This window comes from Neltuma alba, unplaced genomic scaffold (assembly GCF_004799145.2).
Source record: "Neltuma alba isolate B1F8T4 unplaced genomic scaffold, ASM479914v2 tig00010627_pilon, whole genome shotgun sequence".
Taxonomy (NCBI): Eukaryota; Viridiplantae; Streptophyta; class Magnoliopsida; order Fabales; family Fabaceae; genus Neltuma; species Neltuma alba.
In genome coordinates, this window is record NW_021635482.1 from 319430 (window position 1) to 331333 (window position 11904).

The window sequence follows — 11904 nt, forward strand, 5'->3', positions numbered from 1 at the left end:
TAATCTTATATTTATCTTCTAAGCCTCAAACATTATTCTGTACCCTCCTTTCTATTTTTCATGATTTTCTGGGAATTTTCAAGAATTTTGGACATTATTTCCAATACTGCCCTTTCTTGACCAATCTTTTCAAGAATGACCGTTATGTCCCTATCCTGATTTTTCCTCATAGCCTGGATCCTCTACCAGTCTACTATACTATTTGGCCTTAGTCAGTCACAAATCATTCATCAATTAGAATAAAATTATCAGGGTGTGACAATGGGAGACGAAGCTTGAGCTTAAGGACTTAATAGGGGAGTTATTTAGTCTAAATCTGTGCTTAAATCCATGTTGAACATTTCTAGATTTAGGGATTTCTACACTTTTATAAGACTTGATTTATGATTTACAAATCTTATGTTTAGACTACTACAATGTAATTGGATTCGATGCCATTTAATGTTGAATTATTTGTATGAATATATCAGTTTTGAATCCTTGTGATTATTTGGTTGTTAGTGATATCTGATAATTAATTTGTTTACTTGGTATTCTGTGGTTGTTAATTGGCAATCTGAGGTGATAGAACCAAATCTTTATATGGTTTTCTCAAGTGTTTTCTAATGATTTGCAACAATTTTACCCTCATTATGCGTGCATTTATATCCATTTGATTACATTGAGTCATGCATTGTATTTTGTTGTTGAAGGGGTAAGAAAGGCCATTTTTCTCTTCTAAATTTTAATTACCTTGATCAGTAATCAGTTGGTCTTTACAAAGCTCTTTGTTGTGATTTTCAGGCAATTGGAGAAGGACCCAAGAGTCATGATAGAGCATCGATGGAGCCAAAACGTTATAAGGACTAAAACACAAAAGTTGAGAGTGTTCTGCCTCCCCAGGTCGCGACATGGACTCCTTAGGTCACGACCTAGATGCCTCTTAGTGAAATCATGCGTTTTGGACCCAAGTCAAGACGAGAGCTCTCTGTCTTCCTGGGTCACAACATTGAACCTATCAGGTCGCGACCTGACCCCCCTAAGTCACGGCCTTGCATTCCTGGGGTCACAACCTAAGTGCGTTAAGTGAAGCTGTGCATTTTGGAATAGGTTTCTGAGCTTTTATACCTAATGGGGGCAGCCACCACAAAAATAGACACTTCCATTCTACAGATTTGCACAAGGTTGAGCCACCATCATTTCCTCTCAAGTTTCCATTGATCCTACACCTAAAACTTCCATTTTTCTTTATCTCTTCATCATTTTCTGAAATTTTAGACGGATTAAACCATTCCAACACCCTTCTTATCTATTTTTTCAACTTCATTTTTAGCTTCAACCATGGCTATTCATTCCTGGAGCGATTGCGATTGGTTTGAAGGCATGAGAGGTTAAATCTCTTGGCTTCTTGGTGATGGAGAATGAAGCTTGAGCTCAATAATCTAATTGGGGAGTTTTTTTTTCTTTCTATAGTCTAAACTTTTGTTTACTGCTGTGTTGAATATTTCTAGGTTTAGGAACTTTCTGTACTTGTATCAACTTGGTTTATGATTATAAATCTGGTGTTTAGACTATTCTATTGTATTTGGGTTGGGTGATGTTAATGGTGATTAATCTATATAATATTTTAGTTTGAATCCTTGTGTTCAGTTTGATTTTCAGTGATTATTGTGATTAATCTCCGTGCTTGGTGTTCCGTGTTTATCGATTGACATTCAGAGGACATTTGCATCATTCGTTCATCTACACTCTAAGTGGTTTTCAGCAGTGTCTTAAGAGATGTTAATTAACTTTGATTAAAGTGAGCTTTCATTAATTAAGACATTGGACCCAAGTGATTACTTGTAGTTTTCTTCAGATTTAGAGGTTTTCTAAAACTCCCAATCATTCTAAAGAGCAGTGATAGCTGAGTTTTCATTATCAAGAGACTGTTTAACCATAATTCCCTTTTAATCCAAAATATTTCTTCATCATTTAGAAAACCAAAAATAGTTAACTTTCTGCACTTTACATTTGTTGTACCACTTTTAAAACAAATAAAACCCCCTTTCTACAATATGTTTGAAAACCAATTTAGACTAGGATTTCCAATAACAAGCTCCTTGAGAAGAATGACTGGTTGCATCCTATATTGCATTTTATCTGGTGCAACTCTTTTTCTTGACGATCCGAAAGGTGACAGTCCGGCCATCGATCAATGACCCAGCTTTCCTTGTCCTGATGGTTTGGAAAACCTCTGCCCAGGGAACTTCAGTAAGTCTGATCTTCCATCGCTAGTACTCATAGACAGGGACATTGCACAACTTGTAGAACTTCTAAACAGCCTCCTGAGTTAAGAAACATTCACTGCCTCTAAAAGTGATCCCCTTATGTCCGTCCATAGCAGAGCAAGTGTAGAATTCTCTCACTAATGTCAGATTGGCCTTGTTCCTCTTCTTTATAAGTTCCTCAAGGCCCCTCTATTTGGCAAGCTCATAAAAATGGTACTGCTGTGTTTGTGCAAAATGTCACTCTTGAACTACCACCTGTTGGCAAATAATTCCACAGCTTTCTTCCTTGGAAGTCTAGTCTCCTCACTAGGGTGAAGCTTCTTCTTCGAGCCTGAAGACTTGGGATTTTTGGTACGAGGCATCTGGGCACAAAGCAAACAACCAAAAAGCAACCAAAGTAAACAAAAAACAAACAAACCTAGAAAAGAAACTAAAAACTATACTAAGCCTAGAAACCAAGCACTCCCCCACGCTAGGTCTACATTTACCCATTGCCAGACTCACTTAAGTAAAACAGTTAAAGGTTTTGAATTGGGACATTTGCATTTTAAAACCATTGGGGAAATCATGAGAAAACCCAAGTATTCATAATTTTCAATCGCCCCAAAATCCATTTCTTGCTAACCCTTGATGTGTAAAGTCAAGATCCATTAAGAAATCACAGTTTTGAAACAATAGAGGTGAATCAGGTGATAGACCTTGTCGCTAGGTAATCAAAGTTTTACTAGGGAAAATGCAGCAAGTGAGGCACTACCTAGGTCATTCTTCACAAGGAGCCTTAAGTTGTATTTCAATTCTTAACAATTCACTTTTAATTATCAAATTACCAAGATGAAAGCTTGAGTTCAGAAAAGGAAAATTGAAACAAGAAACAAATCTAATGAAAGGTAAAAGGCAAAAGAAGATTCAGATAAGAGATAGTAGTTCCCCTAGCAATTTATCCAACCTTCCTTGTTCAATCTTATAATTTGGAGTCTCTTAATGTCAATTAAATGGATAGATTCAGCTACTGCTCAAATCTCTCTTAACATAGATCAGAAACAACTATCTTACTAGATTCATTGTTTTGATCTATGAGAAGGAAAATCAATTGACAAGAACACTTGAGAAGCAAGTTGCAATTCTCTAAGAATGACCACAACTGTGAATCTTCAATGTATTCAACCAAAATTCAGATTTACAGAACAACAGTCCAAGTAAAACGAATTAGATTTACAAATCAACAGAGAATCCTCTATTCAACTGAACTAAAGGACACAACTCACATCTGAATGTTAAATCAGATCTAAATTCCAAGAAACATAAATCTAATCACTCAACCTTCATTCTAATCACAATTGTTCAACTGAAACAAATGACTCTTAGAATAGAAAGTGGAAAATAGATCTGAAATGACTCCCTGTTCAGCTCCATGAACTCAAGTCAGCTTCATTGCTAGAAGAACTTGGAAATTCAGCTACTCATACTCTGGATTAGGGTAGAAACAGCAAGAATTGATGAAAGATCCATGGTTGATCGGTGGAAATTGATGAATTTGGATGAAAATGGAAGAGAGAAATGAGAGAGGGTGGAGAGAGCAAGAAAATCGCGTCTGGAGATGAATGAGAAACTGAAATCTGGTCCTCTTCGCTGAAGCGCGCGATTTTGGTTTTAAATCTGAAATTTTCTGTCATCCGCTGCGGCGCCTATCCTGTACGGCGTCGTTTTGATTAATGATCCTGAGCTTCATGAAACCCTCCGTCCGTCGTGGCGCCTCTGATCATCCGCCGCGACGCCTTTCACCGAGAGTCCCTTGGAAATCCGCCGTGGCGTCTTCTCATATCCGCTGTGGTGCCCGACAGCACTGAAACTCCCTGAAATTCACACGAAAGCAGGGATCAAAAGTACACACATACAAAATCATATAAAAACATGCAAAAACACCTGCAAAACCTCACAATTCTTCTCACCAACTCTTATGCACAATGGAAGCTAATTATGCCCAAAGTATGCAAATATAGATGGCAAAAGCATGTGTTTAGGGCTAGAAATGTATGCAAATAATGAGACTTATCATCAGGGGTTTAAAACCTAAACCCAAAAAGTTCAGAAAACACAACATAAACCAATTTGCTCAAAACCAAATCTTTTTAAGAAAATACAGTCCCAAGCAGTCTGAAAATCAGTTAAACAACATTTTCAATGTCCAGCAATACTCCACTCAACCAAAATCAAAGGCATAACAAAAACAACACTATCTACCCACACAAACGTAGAAAACTAAACCAGAAAGAACAAAAAACATGAAAACAAAAAAGGAAGATTAAACAAACCTTAAGAGAGTGGAAGGATGGAAGGACTGAGTGTGAAGTGGAGATAGGATTATTCACTAACTGCAGGAGGTGGATTTCACAGTGGAGGCACTCAGAAATCACAGAAATTGAAGAATAAAACAACTGAACGGTTGGGGAAGGAGCAAACCATTACAAAGGGCTAAATGGTTGCAACTTTGAAGGGAATTTGAAAAGCTGTGACTGTTGAAGAATCCAAGATGGGAGACGATGCTTGAGCTCAAGGACTTAATAGGGGAGTTATTTAGTCTAAATCTGTGCTTAAATCTGTGTTGAATATTTCTAGATTTAGGGATTTCTACACTTTTATAAGACTTGATTTTGATTTGTAAATCTTGTGTTTAGATTACTACAATGTAATTGGATTGGATGCTATTTAATGTTGAATTATCTATATGAGTATATCAGTTTTGAATCCTTCTGGTTATTTAGTTGTCAATGATATCTGATAATTAATTTGTTTACTTGGTATTTTGTGGTTGTTAATTGGCAATCTGAGAGCATTTGTATCATCCATTCATTTATGCTCTAAGTGGCTTTAACAATGTTTTAAGATGTGTTAATTAACTTTGATTAAAGAGAGTTTTCATTAATTAAAACATTGGACCCAAGTGATTACTTGAGGTTTCTTTCAGACTTAGAGATTTCAAAACTCCTAATCAATTTAAGAGCAATGATAGCTAAATCTCCATCATCAAGAGTCTATTCATTATACTCTACCACTTAATCCAAATCATTCCTTCATTTATTTAAAAGAAAAAAAAATATTTACTATTTTACATTTTATCTATTTTGCACTATTGTTTTATAATTCAAACCCCCCCTTTCTGTACCCAAATTAACAATGTTTTTTATAAGGAATCTAGACTAGGATTACCAATAAAATGCTCCTTGAGAAGAACAACCGGTTACACCTTATACTGCATGATTTGGTGCAATCACTTTCTTGATGACCTGGAAGGCGACAATCCGGCTAGATCAATGGTGCCATTACTGGGGAGCCAAGAAATTGGTTCCCAGGTAATTGGTTTTCAATACTATTGTGATTTGGTTTTTGAACTTTAAATTTTACATTTCATAGTATAGAAATTTTGAGAAATAGAAACAAATATCTTGTTTTTTATACTTTTGCATTTGTACTCTTGCATAGCATTTTGCATTTGTTTAACTTGATCCTGAGTATTTAGTCACTTGCTAGTAGGTTTGGAATTTTGTGAATAGTTTGCAGAGTATTTGGTTGAAAAACTTAGTGAATTCTTCAAGGGTTTTGCGAAAGCATCTCTCTGTAACTTGAAGTCGCGACTTCAGTTTCTTAAGTCGCGACCTTACCTCTTCAAGTTGTGACCTCAAATTTTCTCTAGTTCAGGATTGCTTTCTGTGCACTGAAGTCATGACCTGGATATCTCAAGTCTCGACCTGAGTTGGTTTTTCACTGAAAATTTTTCTAAGTGTCTAGACTTACTCTTTATGCATAGTTTTGCTTTTTGCATGTACTTTGAGAGTGTATAGCACTTCATAACCTCAAACTCACTAAGCATTATTTGAAATCATTGAGTTTACCTCAATTTTGAACCACACCCTTGGTAAATACCAAAGTTTTGACACTACTTCTTTCTTAAACACTATTTGTGCTTGAATCTTAAGTGTTTTGTGCAAGCCTAGAATACATAGAGGCAGGAGAGGTAGAGATACAGTACCTCGTAGCCCACTTACCTTGCAAGACCAATCCTATTCATCTAGTAAGAGTAAGGAGTTAGAGGAGGAAATCATGGCTGAAGTACCTCCTAATGGTACTAATAGTGGGAATGGGAATGGCAATCATAATAGACCAAATAATAGTGGTAATGAGGGGCAAGGAGAGAACAATGGCCAGGATAGGATTAACGGGCAACCTAGGGGTAGAACTATTAAGGAATTAACCCAATCTGATGGAAACTTTGATCCTATGCCTAGTGCTTTTCCTACCTTTAATGCAGATTTTGAAATTAAAGGTCAATTGATTCATTCACTACCTAAATTTCATGGCCTTGCAGGTGAAAACCCATATCAACACCTTCAGACTCTTTATATGCAGCATATCTGAAAATCGCCTTGACTTGTCTTACTTACACCTTGGGGCCAATTTCAAAATTAATCCAAGGATTGTACTATAGGCACAACCTCAGGTCGTTTCACTTGTGAAGCCGAAATTATGATCCTAGATTAACTAAATGCCATGGTAATGCAAATTGAGCTGGAAAAGGTTGGGGGTTTTCATTGAGACTTGTAATTAAGATAAAATGCAATAGAATGTAAATGTATTTTTGGATTTTTGGGAGATTAAGATGAAATGGATGGAAATCAAGTACTGAATCAATTGATAAAACCTCTTGAAAATGGATTCTTGGCAATCATAGTTCTCTTAAGATTTGGGAGTTTTATAAATTCATTAGGTTTTCTAGATAATAACCTCAATAACTCATTGAGTCCAATGCTTACATTAATGAACTCATTAATGAAAGCATTGTTAAACTTCCCTAATGTGTAATCAAGAATGATTAATGCAAAAGGGTCAATGCAACAGAAAATCAACTCATCATCAAAACATGACCATGCAAGATGAAGAAAATCAAGAAAGCTACAAAGAACATATATGTAACTACATATATTTAAGCATGAAATCCAACATTAACCAATCCAACTAAAAATGTAAATCATCAACTAATGATTACAGATCAATCAAAGTCTTTCACTAAGAATTTACAAACCCTAGACCTAGGAATTCATAAATACATAGCTAAAACTAAGATGAAAATAAAACTCCCCTTTTTAAGCTCTTAGAACTCATGCCAATCATCCATCTTCAAGAGCTGGAGGAAGCCTAGCCACTCATGGTGTGCAGAAACATCTCCATTGAAATTGACTCAGTGTTGCCCATGGATGAAAATGATAGTGGAAGGTAAGGGATTAGGGTTCTAGTGGGAGAGATGAGAGAAGATGAAGAGAAAGCGTTGATGGTGGCTAGATCCGCGTGTGTGACCTCATTCATCCCAAAAATAGGGTTTCTAACCCGAATATGACGTGTCTGGGTTGGTTCATGGAAGTGGGTAAGTCAATTTTTCCCAAAATGGTTAGGTCTGGATGTGCTGATACGAGGAGTTCGCCGCGGTGAACCATGGCAGAGGCTCCTCTTTTGCTCTGTGTGCCTCGAGTTTTCAACCTTAGCTCCAATCTGAGGTGTCCTACACTGAAAAGCAACAATTTAAGGCATCAATTGTCCTAGAAATTAATTGAATACAATTAATAACTAATTATGATGATTTTACCCTAAAAAAGACACTAACTCACTGCATGGACTCTTAATCTAAAATAAGCTCAATTATAGCCAAAAGAGCCAGAAAATGCAACAAAACCATGGATGATGTAATCAAAAGATAAGAATAATTTGAGCTCAATCAAATTCCCCCACACTTAGACCTTTGTACTCTTGGACAAAGCTCAAAAATAATTCAAAGAGATACTAGCACAAAGAGAAACACTACCATGCTTAAAAGATGAAAGCAGAAGATTAGTAAGAAATTCTCATAGGAGTTGACAACAATAAAACAAGGATATGTTAAGAAAATGAGCACAATGGACAATTAACCCAAAAGATTGATCAAAATAGATCTATCTCACGGATAAGTGTTTCGCTCTTAACTCACTTGTTTTGGGATTATTTCACTCTGATTCTGCTCAATCCAATTTCTACTATAGGCTTGTAATAATTCTACCTCTCCACCATGGGAAGCAAACTTTGCAAATCAAGAGGACTTTTAGGGGTCAAAATTTGAATGAAGGCCAAATGAAATGAATGGAATGAGAATGAAAATGGAAATGAGTACGAGCATACAAATTATTAAAATATAATTGACCTAAACAAACATAAGGAGAGAAGCTACTTATTACTATTATTATTATTATTATTTTATATATCTCTATCTTTTCTTTTCTTTTTCTCTTTTTTTTTGAAGCAACTCTCCTTTTTTTTTTAAATAGGATTCAATAATGACAAAATAATTGCATGCATGTACTCAAGATGAAGGTCCAAAGGGGTTTACAATGGTAAAATGATTGGGTTTGCGTTTGGGAAGTGAGGGTTTGAAATCGAATGCCTCTATCATCTTTACAAAAATTGATTCACTAAGCTTCGATTAAGAATTAAAACAAGTTCTAGAGAAATATGAAATAAGCAGATTCACTCAATTTAATAACTTTAGGCCTAAAAATCCTTCCAACAAGGCTAAAATCTCAATTAATCAATCTCAAGGGTTAAAACCCACATAGTCCTAATTTCAAAGCATATCATCATTTACTATCTGTCAAAAACATGAGAATAACTAGTCCAAGTTCAAACCTTATTTAAAAGCATGGAAAGTTTTCTAAAAGCACAAGTACAATTTGAACTTTCTATTAATTTCAAAAGGATGCAGGAGCATAAAGAATCTAAGCCAGGAAAAATTTCTGAAGAGCAATTGAAATTACAAAACATTTATTATTTATTAAAATTATTATATTAAAAAAAATTTTGGGGTTCATCGCAACGAAGAATGGGGGTCACCATGGCGAAAGCTCACAGAGAGCAAATCTTGGAGATAGGGCCTGCTTCGTCGTGGCAAAACATAAGTTGGCTGCAGCGAAGTATGGCTGAGAGCTAAATTAACACTGACAAAAGGGGCTTCGCCACGGCGAAATCAGATGTTTGTCACAGCGAAAGGTGACAGAGAGCAGTATTCAGTGCAATGTTCAACTCTTCAGAAAACTAAGTTCAAAATATTCACAAGTCAACCAATTTATCAGTTCAAAAACACCTCAAAATCAAATAGATGCATGGATGCATGAGAATTATTTGCTAGAATCCACAATAGGTCCCTCCCCCACACTTAAACACAACATTGTCCTCAATGTTTAAACTGGTACAGGAAAACCAATCACAAAGTGAACCGGAAGTTGTGAAGTCCAATTGAAATTGAAGCACAACACATCGAATTCACAAAAAGAAGGGAGAAGGTGATAGGTTGCATGCAAAACAAAGAGGAGAAGGAAAATAGCAGTTGGACCAATGTAAGAGTAACAGCAAAATGAAAAGGCCATTAGTAGCCAAACAGTAAAACAACATCTAATGTAACATAGAAATGCAAATACCAAAAATTTTTAACAAGTAACCAGCTACACCGACTCAAAAGAAACATAAAGAACAATAAAGAAAACAAAACACAAAGAAAGAGCTACTGTTGTGTCCCAGTATCATCCGCCCCAAACCCAGATGGTCCTGTACCAGAAGTGCCCGCTCCAGATGTCCCAGCTTCGCTCTAAGGGTCTTCCTCTTCGAGAGGTAGGATGAAGTTCAACCGGTCAACAATCAGAGTATCCACACGACGGCGGTAACGTCGGTCTTGTCACATCTCATATTATAATAATTAGAAATAAGAAATATTCTCAAATTATTGAGGATTAAAAATGATAAGAAGAAATAGGAAAATTTTGGTGGAAAATAATTACAGTAATTTTCCAAGCCAACCATGGAAATTTGACTAATTAAGGAAAATTGATCAAAATTTAAATAAGGAAAAATATTTCCAAGCCTTGGAAAATTAAGGAAAAATGAGGATAATATCCTTTGAGAGTTATATGAAATTATAAAGTTAGTTTTATGACCAAATTACCCTTAGATAATTTATAAGAGAATTTAAGGGTGATTTAGGCTAATTAAGGGATTTTATTTGGAAAATTCCAAATAAATATTTTTAAGAGGAATAAAATTCCAAGAAAATTCCTATGAGATCCCAAGGAATTATAAGGAATTATGGAATTAAATGAAGACCCTCAAGTATCCAAGATTTTTCCAAATAATGATGAAAATGGAAAAATCCCTAGAGAGCTAAAGTACACCGATAAAGCAATATTAGTGTCTTGCAAATCAAAGGGATCATATTGAGCCATGTGTCAAGCTCTTGATGGAGAGGATTTGAACTTACCAAGGGTCATTCCTCAAATGGAGAGGATCTAGACTTTAGTAATTAATTTCTTTTGGATTTTTGGTAATTATGAAAGAGAAATCAAGATTAAGGGGGGTAATGACACTTGGACTATCATTAAAGATGGTGGTTGAGATATTTTGAAGCATTAAACAAGCTCATATTCCCCTCATTTCAAATGAGTGTTTCGGCCAAGAGTGAAAGAGAAGAGAAAAGAGAGAGCTTGGAGAGAAAAGCAAGAGGAAGTGAGCACTTTGGTCATACAAGCAAGGATCTAAGGTAAGTTCATGGTTTTAGATGTGTCTTGCTTTCTTTTCTTCCCTTTTTATGGTTGAAAAATCTGTCTTCTCTCTCTAAATAATGCTGGCCAAACTGAATACTTAGAGGGAAAGGGAGTTTTGCTCATCACACTTGTTAAGACACAACAACATAAGCTAGTTCCTAGTGTTTGCAAGTGATTATAAGTTGTTTTAAAGCATTTTTCATGGTGGTTTCTTTGAGTATTATTTTCGGCCAAGCTAATGACTAAACCCTAGGATGATTTTTTCAATTTTTTAAGGCTTCCATGATGCTTAAAATAAGAAATGGTGTAGGGTGGACCAAAAGGAACAAGTGTTGGAAGCTTTAAAACAAAGTTGAAAATTTTGGGTCAAAACCCTCTTTGATTCGGTCAAAGGGTAGCTGAAGAAAGCAATTTTATTTTCCTAGATCTAATCACATATTTGGAATCTACATGAAAACTATGTACGAAGGGGTCAAGAAGCAATTTTCAGGGTTAAAGAGAAACAAGTCCAAAAATGGTGAACAAAGGAGGGAGCTTTAAGGAGCAAGAGTCATTTTTTATTTATGTTCTTGCTTTTTCTTGGTTGGTTAATGATTTTTGCTGCCCTTTTGATGGATTGCATTTTTAGGGTTTGATATTTGTTAAGGAAAAGAGGAGAAGGAAAGAAAGCTAAAGCTTTTGGAGCAAGGTAGCAAGTTAAACCTAGCTACTAATACTAACTTAGCATTATTGATTATTGCATGATTAATTGCTATTATGTGGTTGGACTTTCTTGATTATAATGTGGCTGCTCTTTGTACTTTCTTGCTTTGGCCTTTTCATGATTGAGTTTTCCAAATAATAAGCATGCTAGTTCACCAATAGTAGTTAATATAATTGTGCATGTTGATGATGCTTGTTGGTGTTATAGTTGGTTAATTTGCTATTGGGATTTCAATGAAATCTCATTCCACCAATGCAACCTAACATTTTAGGGCTTGAATTCTCCAAGGGAAAGCTGCAGATTGAAGGCTAATTTGTGGGGTTTAGCCATAAAAATTCGTGAA